At 42.4% G+C, this 22,594-nt stretch overlaps 1 long non-coding RNA gene and 5 other non-coding genes across 6 annotated transcripts; 4 read left to right on the top strand and 2 right to left on the bottom strand.

Moving 5' to 3' along the window:
* The first annotated feature begins 1,436 nt into the window (after positions 1-1,436).
* Positions 1,437-1,518, top strand: trnal-uag (transfer RNA leucine (anticodon UAG)). The gene has a single exon. It is a non-coding gene; the product is annotated as a tRNA-Leu (tRNA).
* Positions 1,519-2,026: 508 nt separating this feature from the next.
* trnas-gcu (transfer RNA serine (anticodon GCU)) lies at positions 2,027-2,108 on the top strand. Its single transcript has one exon. It is a non-coding gene; the product is annotated as a tRNA-Ser (tRNA).
* A 1,931-nt stretch (positions 2,109-4,039) lies between these two features.
* On the top strand, positions 4,040-4,121 carry trnal-uag (transfer RNA leucine (anticodon UAG)). The gene has a single exon. It is a non-coding gene; the product is annotated as a tRNA-Leu (tRNA).
* Positions 4,122-4,629: 508 nt separating this feature from the next.
* Positions 4,630-4,711, top strand: trnas-gcu (transfer RNA serine (anticodon GCU)). The gene has a single exon. It is a non-coding gene; the product is annotated as a tRNA-Ser (tRNA).
* A 5,918-nt stretch (positions 4,712-10,629) lies between these two features.
* Positions 10,630-12,766, bottom strand: LOC128630208 (uncharacterized). The gene is made up of 2 exons (XR_008394592.1): positions 11,401-12,766; positions 10,630-10,874 (listed from the first exon to the last, which is right to left on the bottom strand). It is a non-coding gene; the product is annotated as an uncharacterized LOC128630208 (long non-coding RNA).
* Positions 12,767-15,795: 3,029 nt separating this feature from the next.
* trnav-cac (transfer RNA valine (anticodon CAC)) lies at positions 15,796-15,868 on the bottom strand. Its single transcript has one exon. It is a non-coding gene; the product is annotated as a tRNA-Val (tRNA).
* Between the last annotated feature and the right edge of the window lie 6,726 nt (positions 15,869-22,594).

Genomic DNA, 22,594 nt, shown 5'->3' with positions numbered 1-22,594 from the left:
GGACTCCACCAATCCACAGTCAGACAGATTGTGTACAAATGAAGGAAATTCACGAGCATGGTTACCCTCCCCAGGCGTGGTCAGCCAACAAAGATCACTCCAAGAGCAAGACATGTAATTGTCCACGAGGTCACAACGGATCCCAGGGTAACTTCTAAGCCACTAAAGGCCTCTCTCGCGTAGGCAAATGTCAATGTTCCTGAGTCCACCATAATGAGTACACTGAACAACAGTGTTGTGCATGGCAGGATGGCAAGGAGAAAGCCCCTGCTTTCCATAAAGAACATTGCTTCCTGCATGCAGTTTGCTAAAGATCACATGGACAAGACCCAAGGCTACTCGAAAAAACGTTTTGTGGACAGGTGAGACCAAACTAGAACTTTTTGGTTTAAATGAGAAGGGTTATGTTTGGGGGAAGGAGAACACCGCATTCCAGCATAAGACCCGTATCCCATTTCTGAACAATGGTGGTGGTAGCGTTGCAGTTTGGGCCTGTTTCGCTGCATCTGGGCCAGGACGGCTTGCCATCATTGATGGAACAATGCATTCTGAATAATACCAGCAAATTCTAAAAGAAAATGTCAGCACATCTGTCCGTAAACTGGATCTCAAGGGGAAAGTGGGCCGCGCAACAAGACAACAACCCTAAGCACACAAGTCGTTCTACCAAAGGATGGTTAAAGAAGAATAAAGTCAATGTTTTGGAATGGCCAAGTCAAGGTCCTGACCTTGATCCAGTAGAAATGCTGCGGAAGGACCTGAAGCAAGCAGCTCATGTGAGGAAACCCACCCACATCCTAGAGATGAAACTGTACTGTAATGAGGGATGGGCTAAAATTCCTCCAAGCTGACGTGCAGGACTGTTCAACAGTTACCGGAAACGTTTGTTTGCAGTGGTTGCTGCACACCGAGGTCACACCAGATACTGAAAGCAAAGGTTCGCATACTTTTGCCACTCACAGGTATGCAATACTGGATCATTTTCATCAATAAATAACTGACCATCTGTAATGTTTTTGTCTGGTTTCTGTAATTAGGTTCTCTTTATCTACTTTTGATACTTGTGTGAAGATCTTACGATGTTTTAGGTCCCGGTAATGAAGATGTATAGAAAGCTCTAAAGGGTTCACAAACTTTCAAGCACCACCGTAAGTGGGATGTAAGGTCATGGCAGAAGAGCTCTTCCGCAAACACAACTCCGATGTGACCGTGGAGCATGGCGTCTTAAGCCTAGACGAATCGCGTCCAAAAGACCAGGCCTTAGCTCTGTCTTCAGCTGGAAATGGTTAGATGTCTCCGCCAGAGCCGGTTAAGCGAAAGGCACTCGAGTCTCACAACAGCCCTTTTGTCGCGCCCATGCCAGATTTCTTGTTGTCCGGCGGAATCACCCGGTCACCTTCTTCCCACGGACGGGTTTACCACCACGCCGGCCTGCGGGTAGCGTGGCCGAGTGGTCCAAGGCGCTGGATTTAGGCTCCAGTCTCTTCGGGGGCGTGGGTTCAAATCCCACCGCTGCCACGGTCGTTAGCTCACGGTGGGTGATGTCTCGTCTCCAAAGGCTTTGCGCAGGTTTTTCTCCCACGCTTTCATGCTATACACCACGTAGCATGCTGCCTCACGAACGTCGCAACTCATGCCCCCCTTTTCCACAGTCGTTGTGTATATCCAGGTAAGGATAAAAGTTACATTTCCATCCATCCATCCATCTTCTATACCGCGTAATCCTACTCAGGGTCACGGGTAAAAGTTACATTTTCCAAATAAATTTAACTCGCTGGGACGGGCAGTCCATAGGTAGTCGGTACCTAGCCGCCCAAGGATTGGATTGCATTGCGACGGCTCGACTATGGAGTTGTCCCGTTCTGTGAGACCTTTGGGCCGTCTCGCCGCATCGTCACCCTTCAGTTTATATGACGGCACAGCTCATACCCCAAGACTTGAATCAGATCTATTTGAGAAGCAGTCATCCAGCCGGCGAACATGAAACCCTCATTTGCATAGTTTCCGTTAAACGGGGCGGGCCTCGGACGAGGTGGCCGAGAGGTTAAGGCGATGGACTGCTAATCCGTTGTGCTCTGCACGCGTGGGTTCGAATCCCATCCTCGTCGCAAGCTTCTCACGTTGCCTCCTCTTTCCAGCAATGTCTGGCTTTGTTGCAGTCTGTCTCACACCTACAAGGCCTACAACCGGCAAGCTTTGTACAGGTCCCTGAGCTGGCCCTAGAGAGGGTGGAGAAATGTGAAGAGCTAGCACTGTGGCTACGTGTTTCGCGACCGTGAGCTGTATTTCAATGCTTTTTGGCCACAGCTGCTGTAAGGCTCTTGCGTCTCTGGAGGTCCGTCAACGCAGAGCGCATTCCGCAGTCCAGACGACAGGGGCGAAGAACCTGCACCGAAACCTCTTTTTTGCTCCACACACCGGGATGTAATTTCATACGCGTGAGCTATGTCAGCAAGAGGTTAAGGTGATGAGCTGCCAGTCCGCTGTGCACAGCCCATGTGGGTTTGGACCCTATTTTTCTTGTAAAGACCTTGCTTAAGCGCATTCTGTAAAGGGAGCGTGCATGGTGCAGACACTGTTGGCGTCTGCATGAGCAGTTAGTCTGAAGTCACCAATCCACAGTCAGACAGATTGTGTACAAATGCAGGAAATTCACGAGCATGGTTACCCTCCCCAGGCGTGGTCAGCCAACAAAGATCACTCCAAGAGCAAGACATGTAATTGTCCACGAGGTCACAACGGATCCCAGGGTAACTTCTAAGCCACTAAAGGCCTCTCTCGCGTAGGCAAATGTCAATGTTCCTGAGTCCACCATAATGAGTACACTGAACAACAGTGGTGTGCATGGCAGGATGGCAAGGAGAAAGCCCCTGCTTTCCATAAAGAACATTGCTTCCTGCATGCAGTTTGCTAAAGATCACATGGACAAGACCCAAGGCTACTCGAAAAAACGTTTTGTGGACAGGTGAGACCAAACTAGAACTTTTTGGTTTAAATGAGAAGGGTTATGTTTGGGGGAAGGAGAACACCGCATTCCAGCATAAGACCCGTATCCCATTTCTGAAAAATGGTGGTGGTAGCGTTGCAGTTTGGGCCTGTTTCGCTGCATCTGGGCCAGGACGGCTTGCCATCATTGATGGAGCAATGCATTCTGAATCATACCAGCAAATTCTAAAAGAAAATGTCAGCACATCTGTCCGTAAACTGGATCTCAAGGGGAAAGTGGGCCGCGCAGCAAGACAACAACCCTAAGCACACAAGTCGTTCTACCAAAGGATGGTTAAAGAAGAATAAAGTCAATGTTTTGGAATGGCCAAGTCAAGGTCCTGACCTTGATCCAGTAGAAATGCTGCGGAAGGACCTGAAGCAAGCAGCTCATGTGAGGAAACCCACCCACATCCTAGAGATGAAACTGTACTGTAATGAGGGATGGGCTAAAATTCCTCCAAGCTGACGTGCAGGACTGTTCAACAGTTACCGGAAACGTTTGTTTGCAGTGGTTGATGCACACCGAGGTCACACCAGATACTGAAAGCAAAGGTTCGCATACTTTTGCCACTCACAGGTATGCAATACTGGATCATTTTCATCAATAAATAACTGACCATCTGTAATGTTTTTGTCTGGTTTCTGTAATTAGGTTCTCTTTATCTACTTTTGACACTTGTGTGAAGATCTTACGATGTTTTAGGTCCCGGTAATGAAGATGTATAGAAAGCTCTAAAGGGTTCACAAACTTTCAAGCACCACCGTAAGTGGGATGTAAGGTCATGGCAGAAGAGCTCTTCCGCAAACACAACTCCGATGTGACCGTGGAGCATGGCGTCTTAAGCCTAGACGAATCGCGTCCAAAAGACCAGGCCTTAGCTCTGTCTTCAGCTGGAAATGGTTAGATGTCTCCGCCAGAGCCGGTTAAGCGAAAGGCACTCGAGTCTCACAACAGCCCTTTTGTCGCGCCCATGCCAGATTTCTTGTTGTCCGGCGGAATGACCCGGTCACCTTCTTCCCACGGACGGGTTTACCACCACGCCGGCCTGCGGGTAGCGTGGCCGAGTGGTCCAAGGCGCTGGATTTAGGCTCCAGTCTCTTCGGGGGCGTGGGTTCAAATCCCACCGCTGCCACGGTCGTTAGCTCACGGTGGGTGATGTCTCGTCTCCAAAGGCTTTGCGCCGGTTTTTCTCCCACGCTTTCATGCTATACACCACGTAGCATGCTGCCTCACGAACGTCGCAACTCATGCCCCCCTTTTCCACAGTCGTTGTGTCTATCCAGGTAAGGATAAAAGTTACATTTCCATCCATCCATCCATCTTCTATACCACGTAATCCTACTCAGGGTCACGGGTAAAAGTTACATTTTCCAAAGAAATTTAACTCGCTGGGACGGGCAGTCCATAGGTAGTCGGTACCTAGCCGCCCAAGGATTGGATTGCATTGCGACGGCTCGACTATGGAGTTGTCCCGTTCTGTGAGACCTTTGGGCCGTCTCGCCGCATCGTCACCCTTCAGTTTATATGACGGCACAGCTCATACCCCAAGACTTGAATCAGATCTATTTGAGAAGCAGTCATCCAGCCGGCGAACATGAAACCCTCATTTGCATAGTTTCCGTTAAACGGGGCGGGCCTCGGACGAGGTGGCCGAGAGGTTAAGGCGATGGACTGCTAATCCGTTGTGCTCTGCACGCGTGGGTTCGAATCCCATCCTCGTCGCAAGCTTCTCACGTTGCCTCCTCTTTCCAGCAATGTCTGGCTTTGTTGCAGTCTGTCTCACGCCTACAACTGGGAAGCTTTGTACAGGTCCCTGAGCTGGCACTAGAGAGGGTGGAGAAATGTGAAGAGCTAGCACTGTGGCTACGTGTTTCGCGACCGTGAGCTGTATTTCAATGCTTTTTGGCCACAGCTGCTGTAAGGCTCTTGCGTCTCTGGAGGTCCGTCAACGCAGAGCGCATTCCGCAGTCCAGACGACAGGGGCGAAGAACCTGCACCGAAACCTCTTTTTTGCTCCACACACCGGGATGTAATTTCATACGCGTGAGCTATGTCAGCAAGAGGTTAAGGTGATGAGCTGCCAGTCCGCTGTGCACAGCCCATGTGGGTTTGGACCCTATTTTTCTTGTAAAGACCTTGCTTAAGCGCATTCTGTAAAGGGAGCGTGCATGGTGCAGACACTGTTGGCGTCTGCATGAGCAGTTAGTCTGAAGGGGAAATTAGGGTCAGGTGTTTTCAATCAACGGGATGACAATCAGGTGTGAGTGAGCACCCTGTCTTATTTGAAGAAGTGCATGGACTCCACCAATTCACAGTCAGACTGATTGTGTAGAAATGAAGGAAAATCAATCAATAAATCAGTCAGTCAATCAGTCAGTCAATCAGTCAGTCAGTCAGTCAGATGTTTGTTTATACTATTTAAATAGGCCCCATTTGGTGGCATCTGTTGCTTACAGCCATACCACTCTGACAAAGCCTGATCTCAGAAGCAAAGCAAAGTTGGGCCTGGTTAGTTCTTGGTTGGGAGACTGAATGGGACTACTAGGTGCTGTAAGCTTTTCATTTAGATAAGTGTTTTAAGCACTTTACTTTCTCCTGACATTGAAGAATATTCATTACTACACCAAAGCAGCCTCCAATTCCTACAGTTTTCTCCCATACATGATAGATGAACTCTAGTGCTACCTAGAACAACCTCCTGGAACTGATCAACTTTATTAAAATCCGGTGGAATTGGGCCATTTTCATGTTGTTTTTCAAGACAATTTTCATATCCAAATGTTCAGCAATTACCATGAAACAGTCCATTTCTGAAAGTCTCCGTATAACCTGTTATAGGAGATGGTGTGGAGTTCTCAAAAAAAAAAAATTATTTATCCCAGGAAGTTTTCAAACAGAAACCCAGACAAGAAGTCAAGGCTTCCATGTTTTTTGACATCCTCAGAAAGATGGGTTAGCCCATGTACATTGTAGATAACAAATTCAGGACCATACAACTCACTAAAATGCTTTACAAATGACACTAGCAAACTGTGAGCAAAGTCATTAAGAATTATACAAAGAGTGGATTGGAGAGTATAAAGATAGCAACAGATAATTAAAATTGCTGTACATTGGTTATGACAGCACATCAAGAAGAACCACTGGACTTGTGTATAACAGAAACTGTCGCAATTTTGTTGCTTTCCACCTCAGTCTTTCTGAGAATTGCCTGGGTTTCCTAGCAAAGTCCTCAGGAATATAACGTCTCAAGCTAACAAGTGTGTCTGAGATTATAACACTTTGGCGAGCAGACAAAAGACAACATAAAGGCCCTGAAGCAAGCCATAAGTCCAGCAGTTTTCACATAACACCAAGACATACAAGGTGCATGTAATCATGTGGAAAGCATGATACCATGCCAATTCCTGCAGCTTTTAAAAGAGATGTTTCAGTATGATGGTCTTCATCAGACATGTTGACAAAAGACTCATCAGTCCTACGTGGGCTGCTGATCTCAGGAAAGGTCATTCTATGGTTGATGTACACACCAGACTGGATGCACTTGTCACAACCTGAATAACCAGTATGTGATTTAATTCCCTTTATAAAAGCTCTAGCTGGAGCATCACACAGGATAGATGTGACATTTAGGAAAAATTGCTTCCCATTTATGGCAAATCCCTTGCTTAACCCTTGCAGTTCACTGACTAGATCTTTCAAATTCATCAGTTTGTGATGTTGGCTTTGATTTACCACAGAACAGAGCAATGACAACTGGTTTCTTAGTATAACCCTGCAGTAACCCTATAATTGGCCAAAACTACAGAGACGAACTTTTAAACAGTGGTAAGACATCCATGTTCAGTTGAAGTTCGAATTCATACTTCTCTAGAACAACAGACCAGATTCTTTCCATGGTTTTGGACAAAGCTTTAAGAATACCAAAATAATGATATGTGCCACCAGCAACACTTTGGATATTAGATGAAGTTATCTCGTCATCTTGCACTGCATCACCAAGATCATTTTCTCCTAAATGACTTCCAAATGCAGTGAGCATTACATTGACTTTTTTACTGCTCTTTTTCTAACATTCCATCCATCCATAATTTTGTAATGACCTGTCTGGTGCTGGTTCCAGTGTTGACTGTCGCACATTTAAAATCTGTATCCCGTGTTTATATGTTTCTGTAAAGCTGCTTTGAGGCAACGTCTATTGTTAAAAAACGCTATACAAATAAAACGGAACTGAATTGAAGTTACAGCGTGGTTTTGTACAACCAAGAATATAAGTCTGTCTCCTTTTCCCTTTCCTTATCGACAGTAGGAAATGCAACATACACATACAAATATAATATTTATACACATGCAAGACCATATAAGGCTGCTTCAGAAAAAAAGGGGGGGGGGGGGGGGTCAATTAAAATGAAATATGCAATTACCCATTATATTCTTGGTTTTAACTAGAGATGCACCGATGTATCGGCCGATACCAAAAGGCTATTTTTCATCTATCCATAATTTAAAAATATCTGATAATCCGACAGCACAAAAACTCTAGAAATTACTCAGAAAGTATTGGGGTTTATGGCGCTTGATGATCAACCATGCTCTGTAGTGAAGGACATGGAATTTCAGCGACTGGAAAAACACCTTGAGTCTCGCTACACTTTACCGAGGCGGCGTTATTTCACATTCGTCTACTTACCGGAGTTATACAACCGTATGACAGATCATATTCACGAGCTTCTTCATAACCACTCCGCGATGAACTTCACCACAGATGTTTGGTCTTCAGATGTAAGCCTGACGAGTACGCTTAATCTCACTGCTCAGTGGCTCCACTGTGACTTTAAACTTAAAGTCTTGCTTCATGCACAAGAACTTCCCGGTTCTCACACTTCATAAGAAACACTTGCATCGCGTTGTAAATCGCGCTGCTCGTAGGTGAACTCTCGCGATACTCCTGGGCAGAACGGAAACTCACATTCCTGCTTTTTAAAGGGCCAGCGGAACATTTTATCCCTAGATGAGAAGGACATCTGTGCACACTGCATGGACAATACACTTAATTAAGGGCTTTAATAACCAGTTTCACAATTGGAAGGTTGTCTTCTTTTTCACCTGGTTATTTGTATATAAAAATATAAAGTATTTAGCATATTTGTATTTAGGTACTTCTGTTTCTAAATAAATAAGCATTATGTCATCAAATCACAAGTCTGTTTTGATTTAATGGTCAGAAGCTGTACTAAATGACGAATAACCTAAAATCACAAACATGATACTTGTAAATAAAATCATGTCATATATGCAGTTTATTAGATCCTTAAAGTAAAAAGACAGCTAAATAGTGAAAAACATAATTGTTGGATTTATATGAATGCATGACAATAACTTGCTAATAGTCCATCAACTTAATTGGCATGTGCTCCAGTCAGTGTTGTTCATGGGGAATTTATTCTACAACTTCTACAGTTGTAGTGAACTTCTACAGTGAAAAAAACCCAATCCTTTAAAAAACAGTTAATGAAGCTGAGGCTCGAAGGCGGGTCGCTGGCATAGAAAGTCTGCTGTTACCGCTGCAAGTACCAGAAGTCACTGACTGCAAAACTGTGTTTACAAGAAGAGTCACTGCAGTCATCAAAGTCGATGGGATAGAGTTCTGCTGCGCTAGCGGTGTGGATGAAAGGGCTCTTGCTTCATTTTGTGCTTATTTTGTCTTCAATTCAACATATCCATCTCATTTGAAGAACACTCTGATTTTTCTTCAGCAATATGTTTTGAAACTTACTGTGGATGGTGACAAGCCTCTACCTACTCCAGTTACCAGAGTAATCAACCTCTTACAGTAATATCTGCCAAAAATGCCTCGTCTATTCTGGTGTCCTAAATGCTCTGGGAGAACGATTGTCAAATTAATCCAGCACATTGGTCTCATTCATGCACGAGGCAAATTTTTCAATAACTTGTGGTCTTAATGACTGTCAGAGGACCTTTTCAAAGTATGAGTCCTTTAGATGTCATATTTACCAAAAGCATAAAGACACTGTATTACAACGGACTATGGCTGATGATCCTCAGCATTTGCGATGGTGCAATGACGATGGTGCTTTTGAAGTTTGCAATCCCCTCGGGTCTAAACGTAACAAGCAAAAACTGTGTGCAATCTACTATAAAATTGGAAATATGGGTACAAAGTATTACTCTCAGTTAAAACATTCATTTAGCTTTACTTCCTTTTGTTATCATTATTATTCATACTGTGTGAAATGTCAGGATGAGTGGACTGTCCTCTCACCAGGTGAGGAGGTTGATTACCAGGCACTAGATATATACAATGTAGTTGACAAATTATTTATTAGCACTAGATATTATTGCTGAAGACAAAACAGCCCCACTTTATACTGATTTTACTCCTCACCCTTTAATCTATCTTTCTTCTTCTTCTCCTTATTGTTATTATTATTACTAGAGTAGTAGCCTAGTAGTATTCATCTTAGCATAGGATTAGGAAGTGATTTCTAAAAACTGTCAATCACACCTTCATGCTAACGCTGTACATGATGTCAATGGTTCACTACTCCTCTTTCTCTCTCTCTCTCTCTCTCCATAGCTACTTACAGGGACCCTCGACTTTAAGTCTTTTTATTGCAAAAGCAACTGCTAAAATAATTATGTGCAGATGGAAAAAAAAAAACGTATTAGGTTAAGCAAATGTTCTGAGTTCTTTTTCCTAGCAGTTTTTGTCATGTATATGTATTTCATCAGCGCTACTATGAGTTTCTTTCCCCCCCCGGTAACAATAATATAGCCTTATTCTGTTTACTCAGAAAGACTATAACTTTATTTACAGTTCCTCTCCTTAACTTCAGTCACTTCCTCACTGAAACCTATAATCAGAATAACTCCAAAGCCTAAGGTCTAAGCCTAAGTCTCCACTCTAAATCATGTGTCTAGAACACAGGCTCTGAACTCTTAGATAACACATTTGGTGTTTTATCTGCTCTAAAGCACCCACCTCAGCTCGTGCAGGCCACTTAATTAGCTGATGACTTGAATCAGGTGAGTTTGGTGCAGGTTCTAATTGAACATCCTCAGGAGTGTAAAGAAGCCTCTCTCTAATATCTTTCTTACCGGTTCAACTCCAACTTCAGCACCACCCCAAGAAAGCACTGCATGTTAGTAGTGTTCAGGGTCAGTATCTAAACTGATAGTCTATTCACACACACTAGCACTACTGCACTTCACATCCAGTATTTCCTTCTCTAATGTAGTAGGTTCATTGGTAACAGGTTTGTCTGATTAGTATTCTGTTAACAATGTCGGTGTGTTGGTTTGGAGTTGTAGTTTGTGTTTGCCATGTTTGTAGTCTGAGGTGCATTCTGGGAAACGGAGTCGCTGGTTTGCTGTGACATGACAATGACACTTGAGAGTTTACTGTTCAAGACTCAGAATTACTATACATTACTATAATTACCATCAAGCTGCACATGACATTTTATGAAAGTAGTACTATGTTTTTTCTCATTTACGGGTACCTCATACAGTCAAAAGGTTATTGAATTTTAATTATTTTCTTAAAAATAAAATAAAAAAATGTAAAAACTGAGTTGTGATTAGTTGTGAAATTAGACAACACTTGCAGACTCGTCCTCTGAGGTGAAAAAGGTTTATTACAGAAAGATGGTTAATACAGCATAGAAGAAGTATCCCAGAAGACAAAAAAATGTACATGATCATCCTGTTTACAACGTTTACAGCCAGGCTCTTAATGCATGCTGTTACCTTCTTGAGCATCAGTGAATGTTTGCACCTTTTGGAATAGTCGTGTACGAGTCCCTCGGTTGTCCTCAGTGTGAAAAGATGGATCGGAACATCATATAACCGCTACTGGAAAGGGCTAAAATATGCAGGAAAAGCAAAGTATGAGAAGGACCTGGAGGATTTTTCTGAAGAACAGTGGGCAGTTTAACTGCTCAGGACAAACAAGGGACTCATGAACAACTATCATAACACATAAAAAGAGTCCTGGATCATTCAGGTAACGACACACAATATTAAGAATCAAACGTGTGTAAACTTTTGAATGGGGTAATTGTTATAATTTCAGCTATTATCTTGTGGACTATATGTAAACATCTGTTATGTGAAATAGCTTATTCATGGCGGTACTAAATAAGAAACTTAGGATTTTTATGATCAATCTTATTTTGTAAAGAGTATTAAGATTTTGTAGATACTGCAAGTGGTATGTAAACTTCCGACCGCAACTGTATACCCACCCAGATACCAACACACACACACACACACACACAAATTCAACCATTTAAAAACAGCAAGGACTTTTATAAACAATCAAAAATACACTACAATATGTACATTTTAACAAATTAACAAAGAGTCCACAGTTAAAACACTCTAAATACCTTCTTTTTGCAAAAGTTTTCAAAAGTCTTCTCTTGCGCCCGCACTCTCGATCTGATGCCAGCTGGAGCCACCTCTTCATGGTCCCCACAACCTCCATCTCTGCAGCTTTAGCCGTGAAGAGGTTTCTGTGAACATTGGAAGAAAGCAATACATATCGTAAGCTTATTATGAATCCTAAGCATTAATTACGTTTATACCATGGTCAGTGTGAATATTGGATTCTGATTGGCTGGAAGGTGTGCATTATAACCGTTTATTGCACAGGTAGTTCCAGTCAGTTTGATCACTGTGAGCATTTCTAAATCAACGCGCAGCCTACATGCACACACAAACACACACACACACACAGACACTCGAGCAAACAGAGACATTCGTGAACACACATTCGTACACACAGACACTTCTTGCCGGCGCTGTCTGCAACTTTGTCTGCAACAAAAAAAATAACTTTGCTGGTAAAAAGTTACATTATATTTCTCAGCAATGAGGTGTTACCATCACTGTTTGTGAAGTAATTCAACTCACAGTTTTACTACACTACTGCTGCGCAACACTGACTATGTTTACATGGACAGCAGTAATCTAATTATTGACCTTACTCTGAGTAAGATAATAACGTGAATAAGGTGTTTACATGTGTCGCGCCACGCCGTCCGACGTCCCTCCAGAATTTCACGTCAACATACAGTTCGTCTTCGTTATGGTATAGTATACAGTTTTGGGTATTTTTATTTAATTTTTTTATGAACGCTTTAAGCGCAGTTTTTTTTTGTCATGCTGTACGTGCAAATAGACAACTGCTTGAAGCCGTGAACTGCATCCCAAACCGTGCACTTAGCGTCTATATAGTAGCCGAGATAGATGTATTTTCCCCACTACAGGCCTATAGTAGGCAAGTATGCTGATTGGGACGCAGCCGTGCTCTCTTGTTCGCCGTAAAATGTTGAGCACTGCCGTGTGTGTACGTGTCCTGTCGCAAAATGCGGTGAAAACTCACACAACGTTAATAATGTGATTCAGGTGTTTACATGTCTGTAATACACGTTGATAATGCGACTAAAACAGGAGTACTACATGTCTTAATTCGATTAGTGCTTACTTCGAGTAATGACTTTAATCAGATTAAGGTAATTAAAAATTGCTGTTTACGTGGTAGTTTCTTAATCAAAGTATCGTCTTAATCGGGTTAACAGTGGATTATTGTTGTCCATGTAAACGCACTGACTGACTGCTGAGAGGCACATGATGCAGGAAATTCATACATGATTAATCTCTCTGTCTCTGATAGATATCTGTCAATTCATTCAAATAAATGTAATCTCATCACACTACTTTATCTCTGTGTCTGATTTATACCGGGCAAAATTCCAGATCTAACGACCTAACTAATAGAAATTAACTGTCATTTTAAACTTCTAATCAAAGTTTGAGCTTCTAAAATCAATGACAGCTTTAACTTTATTAATTGTGGAAAGACCATGGTATAAGCGGGGTAATCCATGGCTAGGTGACGATTTGAACGAGTGGTTCTTCTCCTCCACATCATGCACTAAAATCGTTTAGTGCACATCTAGCTGTGGATTACCCCTTACATAAAATCTGAGAGAGACAGCTAATTCTGTATGTAAACAGATATACTTACCAATCATGACCTCTCCAAGTTTGAGAGTGGCCAGTGAAGTCTTTCCATCGACTCCCCTCCAATTGAGGTTCTTTGCCAGGGAGTTAGCAATCACCCTCTTCAGTATGCGCCAGGTGCAGTCGAGCACATCCGCCCTGTCAATAAGCGCCAACCAGTTTACCGAAACCGATGATTTTTAAAACAATAATATAATATAAAATATAAATAATTAATAAGCATGTATTGCCTTGTCAACTGTGTCAGTGCTTCTCACTACTCCTGCAGTTACCCTGCCCTGTGTGCTTTCCATGTTTTGCTCCTCTACCAAAGATTAGGTCATAACTGTTCCCTCATATCAAAGTGGTGTTGAATGAGTACGAGTGTGTCACCTTGAGAAAACAAACACTCTCAGTAGCTGTGTAATTGTGCAAGCAATTGTTAACAAAAAAAGAAAAAAAATTCTCACCAGATTTTGCTTGCAATCTGGGCTCTGTTGCATCCTTCGCTCCAGACTACGCAGTTGAGGAAGATCTTGCAGGGCAGTAAATCTTCATCAATATCCAAAGACTGCACTTGGAACACCTGTAGTTGAAGCAATCTCAGTGGTTTGTTGGTCCAGCACCATCTCTAATTTAGTCAACACCTCCCTCAGCATGGCTATGGTAAAGAAGTTAACAATATTTACAAACGATACACACTACAAAACTGTACAACTCCATCCTCAGTCTCATTCCTAACCTACACAAATTCCAGTAAGATGGCTGAGTGGAAATCACGGTTAATTAATACCTACAAAAGAAAGTCAATCAGAAAGCAGAAGAATACTTGGTACAGCCGATACTGAAAAAAAAACTTATCGTATCATTCTTTTTAAAATTTTAGTATCAACTTGGTACAGATACTTTTGACATCACAACTTACCAATTACAACATCCTTGAATTGCATGGATGCCAAGGATATTTTCCCATTCATTTGTAACAGACAGCTGCACAGTGACAGGGGTGGCTGTGGATCAGGTGGTAGAGCGGGTTGTCCACTAATCGTAGGGTTGGCTGTTTGATTCCCGGCCAGCAGGACTCCACATGCCGAAGTGTCCTTGGGCAAGACACTGAACCCCAAGTTGCTCCCGATGGCAAGTTAGCGCCTTGCATGGCAGCTCTGCTACCATTGGTGTGTGAATGGGTGAATGAGACACACTGTAAAGTGCTATATAAGTGTGCCATTTACCATTTATTGACACAGAAGCGGAGTCCGTTCCATTCCGTGGTGTTTTAATTAACGGAAGTAAAAAAAGAGATGAAGAGAAGGGTGTGGTCTTAGGAAGCAATAAAAAGAACAGGTGACTAGGTGAGAGAAAGCGGGACACGGAAATGAAAGCCAGGTGAGAATGGCGGAACTGATGGTGTGTGTTTGCCAAGGACCATGCTAATGCTCTTACTGTGGATTATAACCTTGTGGATATTGATTCAGGAGGCTGGCGAACACTTCGGGAATATTCTGCCAAGGTGAATAAACGAGTGAGCGGAGTTTTGAGGGTTCGGAGGCACATCACGGGTTTGAGATCCTTTCTTTAATACTTTTGTGGAGAACCAGTATGTTTAAATCGTTGGATGTTACTGTCTGTAAAGAACTCCGAGTGTTAAGCGGAATCTGACTGCTCTTTCCCATGCTTTCGGGTTCACAAACTCCCGTATGCCTAAATCACCGCCATTGAAGTGCAACTTTTAAAGTGAACAACTTTTTTGTTTTGGTTAAGAATTATTTTGGGGTTAAATGTTTTATTTTCTGCCTTTTGTGTGTGAAAATTTTCTTTTATGAATAGAGCCTTGTTTCCTTATGGGTGCGTTTATTAATCCCACGTAGGGGAACTTTTTGGTTTTCATTATTTCGGTTTCTATGACTGAAACAATCTGTATTTTCTTATGTTTATTGCATAAATAATAATAAACTTATTTTGTAAGAATTGAGTAGCCTTATTCTGAGTGATGTCCAAATTATAAGTTATAAATGACTGTTAATTTGAACTGTCTGGCGTCCAAACCCCATAAGGTACCACGCTACAGAGTGGCGCCCAAATGGGGACCGAACCGTAAGATTTAGAAAGTTTAGTTGGGGTACTGAACTTAACAGACTTGGACATTTGCGTTATTGATGGACTTGACCATTGTTAATTATTGTGAAATACAGTGTGTACATATTTTCAGTTTTTCTGGTTGATGTTTACATGAAATGTATGGTTACTGAGAACATTCAGGAGTCTGTGTAACTACTTGCTGCTCTGTATTGTTTCTCTTCTTCCCTGGCCATGTCTACCCCTACCCCTCGAATCAAGCGCATCATTACTCTTGTCTTCTTGATGAAGGAAAGAGCCAGGCTTCCACATTCAGTGGAAAAGCAGAGACTGCCTGTGATTTTGCAAGCAGCTGTTATCTGCCTTGCACCAAAAGCTCAATGGAAGGGAAACCGCTCCCAGCCTTTTTCGGGCGTAGACCTCTCGCTGATAGGTGAACTTGGCGACCAGTACTTTACGGAAAATTTTCCAGTCACGCACAGAGTCTTATTGAGCAACGAAAGAGCCAGGCTTCCACTTTCTGTAGAAAAACAGAGACTCCCTTTCATTTTGTAAGCAAATGTCAACTGCTTTGCTACAAAGGCACAAAATAAGGAAATCTGCTCTGTCCAAGGTCTCGCTTTCCGGCTGTTCCTAGAGGACCTGTTCCTACAGTGATGACAATCGGTCAGTTATTAAAGCAAAGTTCAAAACTGCTAGCTTGTTTCTGCCCAGACTTGAACCAGGGACCTTTTGCGTGTGAAGCAAACGTGATAACCACTACACTACAGAAACCACGACAGAAACACCCTTTAGCTGTTGCCTATGGTCTGCTGATGAGAAGAGCACATAGTTAAACTTTTGTTCAGCAGCTTTGAATTGCCCAGTGTGGCATTGGTGGTATAGAGGTGAGCATAGCTGCCTTCCAAGCATTTGGCCCAGGTTCGATTCCCAGCCAACGTACGGATTGTAACTTGGAGCTTCTGGAGGTGCTTTATGGTAGTTGGCACAAAAGGAAGGAATCACCTGCCTGAAAATAAATGGGTCAACCTAATGTGCCTTAGGCCTCCCACAACTCTTTCTGCTTCCCACTTGAATTCTTAGTGCTTCTTTGCTGTTTGTAAACACAGAATATCCAATATGACATGAAGTGCATTGACACTTATTTACAGTTAATGAGCTGACTGACACTGCATTGATTCCACAAGGGAGGTATATGCTGGTGTGTATGCACTTAGGTTCACTCTTATGCAATTATTTAAATGTTCATCTGTCAGTCTTGTTCTGAATTAAGATTTGATCACGTTAATATCAGAACACGCTGCTTCACAAAGGTCTGTAGATCCAAATAAAGCAGATGCTTTGAGGGCAGCTTGGTGAATGTTCTTGTGGTTTCCTGGGTCTACAAGTCTCCAGAAATGTTGTGAATGTTGCTGAGATTTCAGCTGGATATGATTTTGGAGATTAATAACCTCCAACTCCATCTCTACAGCATTGACATTGAACAGTTCAGCCATCTGCTTTGAAATGTGATCCATGTCTATCTCCATGAAAGACTTGGCAACAAATGCCACACATATCTCAAGATTTTCAAAATCGCTGAACCTTTCCTCAGATTCCTGCCCAAGCCTGGACAGGAGGTCACAATACTCGAGTACATCCAAAACTTTGCTTGCATTTGCATGGCTTTCTTTCTATCTTTACCAATGAGGGGAAGTGTTGCAATCTTTTGTTTTTCAATTGCTGAAGGTAAAATGACAGTTTTGCTTTAAATACCTTCACAGCACTGATCATATCACATATGGTTTTGTCTTTACCTTGTAACTGAAGATTGAGCTGATTCAGTTTCTCTGTCACATCAGCCAAGAATGCAAGATCAAGCAGCCATCAGACAACAGGTTAGTGCCCCCCCCCCCCCCCCCCAGTTCCATTAAAGCCGTAATTTCACTCACCAAGGAAATAAAACAGTGAAGTACCTTACTCCTACTCAACCATCTGACTTCTGTATGAAGGAGATCGCCATACTCTGCAGAAATTTTGAATACAAATTCTTACTTTCAGCCATAATCCAGTCCAGACATTCCGTCATCTGCTCCGTGCAGCACTGCTTCATACACGCTGTAGGAGAAAATAAAGACTTCAGATCATCATCACCATCATCACCACCATTATCACCATCACCATCATCGTCCTCATAATCGTCGTCATTGTCATCATTGCCATCATTGTCACCCTCATTGCCGTCATCATCATAGTCACCGTCATCATTGTCGTCACCATCATCATAATCATAATCGTCATCGTTCTGATCATCGTAATCATAATCACCATCATCGTCGTCACCATCATCGTAATCATCATCATCATCATCGTCACCATCATCGCCGTCATATCATCATCATTGTCATCATCATCACCATCGTTATCATCATCGTCGCCGTCATCATTATCTTCATCGTCATCATCATAATAATCACGTCATCAACATTGTCATCATCATGGTCATAGTCATCATCTATTGTCATCATCATCATCGTCACCATCATCGTCATCATGATCATCATCGTCGTCATCAACATCGTCAACATTGTCACCATGATCATCACACTCCAATGCCCTACAAAACCCTAAAAAAAAACTCAGAAAACCTCTGAAACCCTCCGAAATGCTAAAAAACTCAAAACCCCGAAAACCCGCCAAAACAGTCCAAAAACCCCTCAAACCCTCCAAACCTGAAAAAACTCTCCAAAAAAAAAACCCCTCAAAACCCCAAAAGTTGCAGCTTTATTACAGATGTGTTGAAAATGTTTAATTTCTCAAGGGTTTACATTGGAGACCCCCTAATGGTCAAAAGTATAAAGACATGTAGAACTGCAGCACAGTAAACCTTTACTGTGTGTAAAGGCCAAGAAGAAATAAGCAGCTGATATACACATCAGATAAAGTATTTCCTGAAGGAGCCAGGCCAGACTGGGACAGAAATTGGGACAGAAACTGGGTCTCACACCCACCCGGTCCTCCCCATACACAATAATACATGTTTGATGTGAACATTAATAAAGCTATTGACCTGTAGCTGCATGATTTCATGTACAGTGCTGCTGTCACATGATTAGCTGAGTGTATATGGGCCATTGTTCCAGTGATACAATAGAGACTATAATAATTAGAAAATATATTTATAATTAAAATCTACAAGTTAATATAGGAAATTTAAGTAAGACTAGTGAATTTAAATTCAATTTGCATATCCCTCATCAAAAAAAAAGTTGAGCAGACACGACAGTATGTTTTTTATCCATGAACACGCATATGTACATAAAATTAATCAGATCTCTACACTTAAAGGTCGTAAACCCTGTTACCTCAGTGTCAAGCCTGTTACCCTTGTGTAACCAGTGTTACCTCAGTGTCAAGCCTGTTACCCTTGTGTAAACAGTGTTACCCTCACGTCAACTATAAAGTTTGTATCTCCATGTGGTATTCGTGTACTGTGAAGTATCTGGTGTTAAATTTTGGGAAAATGAAGAAAACTAAAGTACAAGTTACACTCTAAACACAAGCTCCATTAAATCATCTTCAGAGAAATGCTGTTACTAAAGACTTCGTATAGTAATTGATACTCTAGATAAATATCCCCGCTCATGCCAAGGGACCAAGTGGACACACACATTCATGATAAAAAGAGACTATATTTACAGTTTACATTTTCATATCACTATAATTTGATTAAAATTACACCTCTTATTTAACAGTTCAGATCAGTAGTTCATAGAGTACAGAAGATACCAATAAGGCCACATTGTGAAGCACACACACATAAAAGGACACATTTTGATATTTTGTAAAATAGTTAGTAAAATTAGAAGAATTTTAAGAATTTTTTTATTTATTTATTTTTTTTTTTAAATAGCAAGCTTTTTGTGCCAATTGACAGGCGTGTCTGAGTCAGTGAGGGCGGAGCTTAAGTATAATCTGAACTGTATAACATTACCACTAGCTTCTGTTTTTATTTCTTTAGTATTTGTGGGCATAAAAGCCTGCCTATAATTAAACAGTATAATAGTTTAGTAATATCAGCTGTGCTAGCCCGTCACCTACCCACAGCACTAGTTAACATAGCGAACATTAACATTACCTACCCAGCAGTCGCTATACAGCATTAAATAGATGATCAAGCTGAACAAGTGGAAAGAAAAGCTAACGGATGTCACATGATTAAGTTGAAAAAAATTCACATAAGCTCCACCCATACTGAACCAGGAACACCTGTCACATGGCAAATTCAGTATATACTGACTGTGTGTGCGAGAAAGAGAGAGGTAATGCAACATGTCCAGCAGAGGGAGCTGGTGAACTATGTGTTTCTCCAGTACACACACCCCAGAGAAGAGAGATTTTCCTCCCATTAACCACAGCATGAGGTCATTCATTAACTCACACACAGAAATGAAATAAAATGCATTTTTAAATCCAAACCTGTGACTGTAAATGTATGTATAGTGTATGTGAACATGTACGCATGTGTGTGTGTGTGTGTGTTTACAGTCACAGTGTGTTTTGCTGGTCTCCTAGCTGCGAGTTTCACTCTCAAAGGCGGGCTTATCGTAGTGCAGTGGCACTTCAAACACACTGCCTCCAAACCTGCAAGCCAATCACAGCACAGGGTACAGCCATTGAATAGAGCCTCCATATGGAAGCGTACCTCTGCACTGAGGAGCATGCCCTCCTAAACAGTTAGGGCAGCTACGAGAAAACAGGTTCCCAGTCCATCACTGAATGCAGAAATACATAACCAGAGCCATCTCTCCCTACAGCTCTTGCCTGGCGTCCCACTGAAGATAAGCGGGGTTGAGCCTGGCCAGTACTGGGAGACCTCCTGGGGAAAACTAAGCTTGCTAATGGAAGTGGTAATAGTGAGACCAGCAGGGGGGGCTCACCCTGTGGTCTGTGCGGGGTCTAATGCCCCAATATAGTGACGGGGACACTACTGTATAAACAGCACTGTCTTTTGGATGAGACATTAAATTGAGGTCCTGACTCTCTGTGGTCATTAAAAATATAAAACATAAATAAAAATAAAATAAAATTTAAAAAAAAAAGAGTAGGGGTATAACCCCAGTGTCCTGCCCAAATTCCCTCATTGGCCTTCTCGATCACCCCCTAATAATCCCCATCTCTGAATTGGCTACATCACTCTCTCCTCTCCAGTAATAGCTTGTTTGTGGTGGGAGTTCTGGAGCACTATGACTGCTGTCCCATCATCCAGGTGGAGGATACACACTAGTGGTCTCCTCCCAGTGTAAAGCACTTTGAGTGTCTAAAAAAGTGCTATAGAAATATAACTGTAACCAAGTAACTTGAAGATGCCCCACCTGCCAGAGAAAATCACCATGAAACCTGCCCTGGATCTCCACAGGTCAACTCAGTGACAAGACCAAGACCAAAAACTGTCAGCCACTGTGAAGAACACCACTGCTGAGCTATTCCCATTAGATGGAGAAAAGTATTAGAACAGCAAGGGCAATTATTTTTGGTTTGCTATATACTGGAAACATTTGGGCTTGAGATCAAACGATGAATAGGAGTTGATTAACAAATTTAGATGTAAATATTAGGAAATTAAATTCTGGTCAAACAACTTAAAATATGGCACCTTGTTTAAACCTACCCATTTTTCAAATGATCAAAAAATATTGGAACATGTTTGGAATGTCCTAAAAATCACCGACATATCGCAAAGCCAAATGTCTTCAGTGTATAATAAAAACAAATCCTGGGCTTGCTGTTCCAAACCTTTCAGAGGGAACTGTATTGACAGACCAGCACACATTCTGACACCATGTTTCCATCGAACCCAGGACAAGAATATCAGCGTTCTCTCAAACCTGATGGCCTCTCGTCAGTAGAGCCATGATCTTGAATCTTTTTGTGGTCATGCTAGTATGTTTAGTCCAAATACAGGTGTGTGCTTCCAAAATAATACAAACCCCCCTCCTCCACACACACACACACACACACACACAGTGAAAAAACTAGCTTATTAGCAGCAGCTTCTGGAATTAAGCAAGGCAGGCTGAAATACAGTGTGTGTGTGTGTGTGTGTGTGTGTGTGTGTGTGTGTGTGTGTGTGTGTGTGTGTGTACGCGCACTTCTCACCTTCATGTGTGTGGTCAGCAGGACCCAGCTGCTCTGTTGCATGCAGAGATTCATGTCCAGAAAAGGCAGCATCGCTGTGTGAGAGACTCGGAGTTGGGGTGTATGCTGGAGACTGAGTCACAGTGTGTGTGAAAGTACTCAGTGCTGCTGGGAAACGAATGCAAATCAGAAGTGACCGTCTACATGTGCTGCTCCTCAACATCCGTCTCTAGAGAGATGAGAAACTCTCATGAATCCATTTACGCACACACCTCACCTCTACTCTGAGGGATTTGAGGATGTCACACTTGTACATCGGGCAGGTCCTGTGATCCATCAGCCATGGCTCAACACATGCCTTATGGAAGAAGTGACCACACAGACAGACAGACAGACAGACAGACACACACAGGGTAAGACTGATAATGTGCTATGGACACAATTCTGTCTTGCAGGGTTTCAGTATGTAATGTTTCGAGTCCAGAGCTCTGAGGTGTACACTGGCACTGCAGAGAATCCTGCACCCTCTTCACTCTCATCTCATGCAGTGCATTCTGGGAATTACAGTCTTACTGATATTCCACAAACTACACATTTCAAGTCCACCAACACTGTAACAGAGGTAATTTCCTACAGCCTAACTCATCTTCTCTACCCCTAACCCCTTAACTCCAAAAGCCTAACCCCTAGCCCATTAGTACCAAGTGCTTGTGATCAGGGTGTGGTTCAGGAGGTATGGAGAGTTCAGTTCCTCGTTCTAAAGATATTCAGACCACAGTGTCAGAAACTGAAACTCCTCCACCTGGATTTTCTGCTGTCCGTGTTGTAAACAACATTAATCTGAATTTGACTAAACCAGAAGAAATAAATGTCACAGCGTCTCATCAGATTGTTTCCGAATAAGCAATCAGACACACCTCCCCACCAAACAATCAGCTTTAGGGTTACGGTACACTTTAGTATTTTTACTTTTAACTATATGTTTTCTTACTCTTCCTCAAATAGAGATGTTCTATGTGTAGTAAAAGGTCGGTTGTACCAGAGCTGAAGTTTCTCTTTTCTTTTTCTTGCTGAGTAAGAAAAGTCCAGAAAGCAGGAGGGCAGTTATCAGTAGAGGAACTCTTTTTGAAAGTTTTTACTAGAATGCTTGCAATTTCTTTTTTGAAGTCAAGAGTGTGCCGTGCTGTTGTATTTGTATGTGTTCTATTTACATTGACCAGCGTGTGCAGAAAGCGCAGGACCTGGTCCAGGCCGAGTCACAGCTGCACAGCCTCATGATGGACAGCGTTAATCAGAACTCAGGACCCAGTTGGCTCCCGCTGTCAAGGCAACAGGGCCCAGACCAACACACGACGATGGATGATGTCAAAACCACGCCACCCT

This window comes from Ictalurus punctatus, unplaced genomic scaffold (genome assembly GCF_001660625.3).
Source record: "Ictalurus punctatus breed USDA103 unplaced genomic scaffold, Coco_2.0 Super-Scaffold_100046, whole genome shotgun sequence".
In the NCBI taxonomy this organism is placed as follows: domain Eukaryota; kingdom Metazoa; phylum Chordata; class Actinopteri; order Siluriformes; family Ictaluridae; genus Ictalurus; species Ictalurus punctatus.
This window is presented reverse-complemented; position numbering and strand designations above follow the sequence as displayed.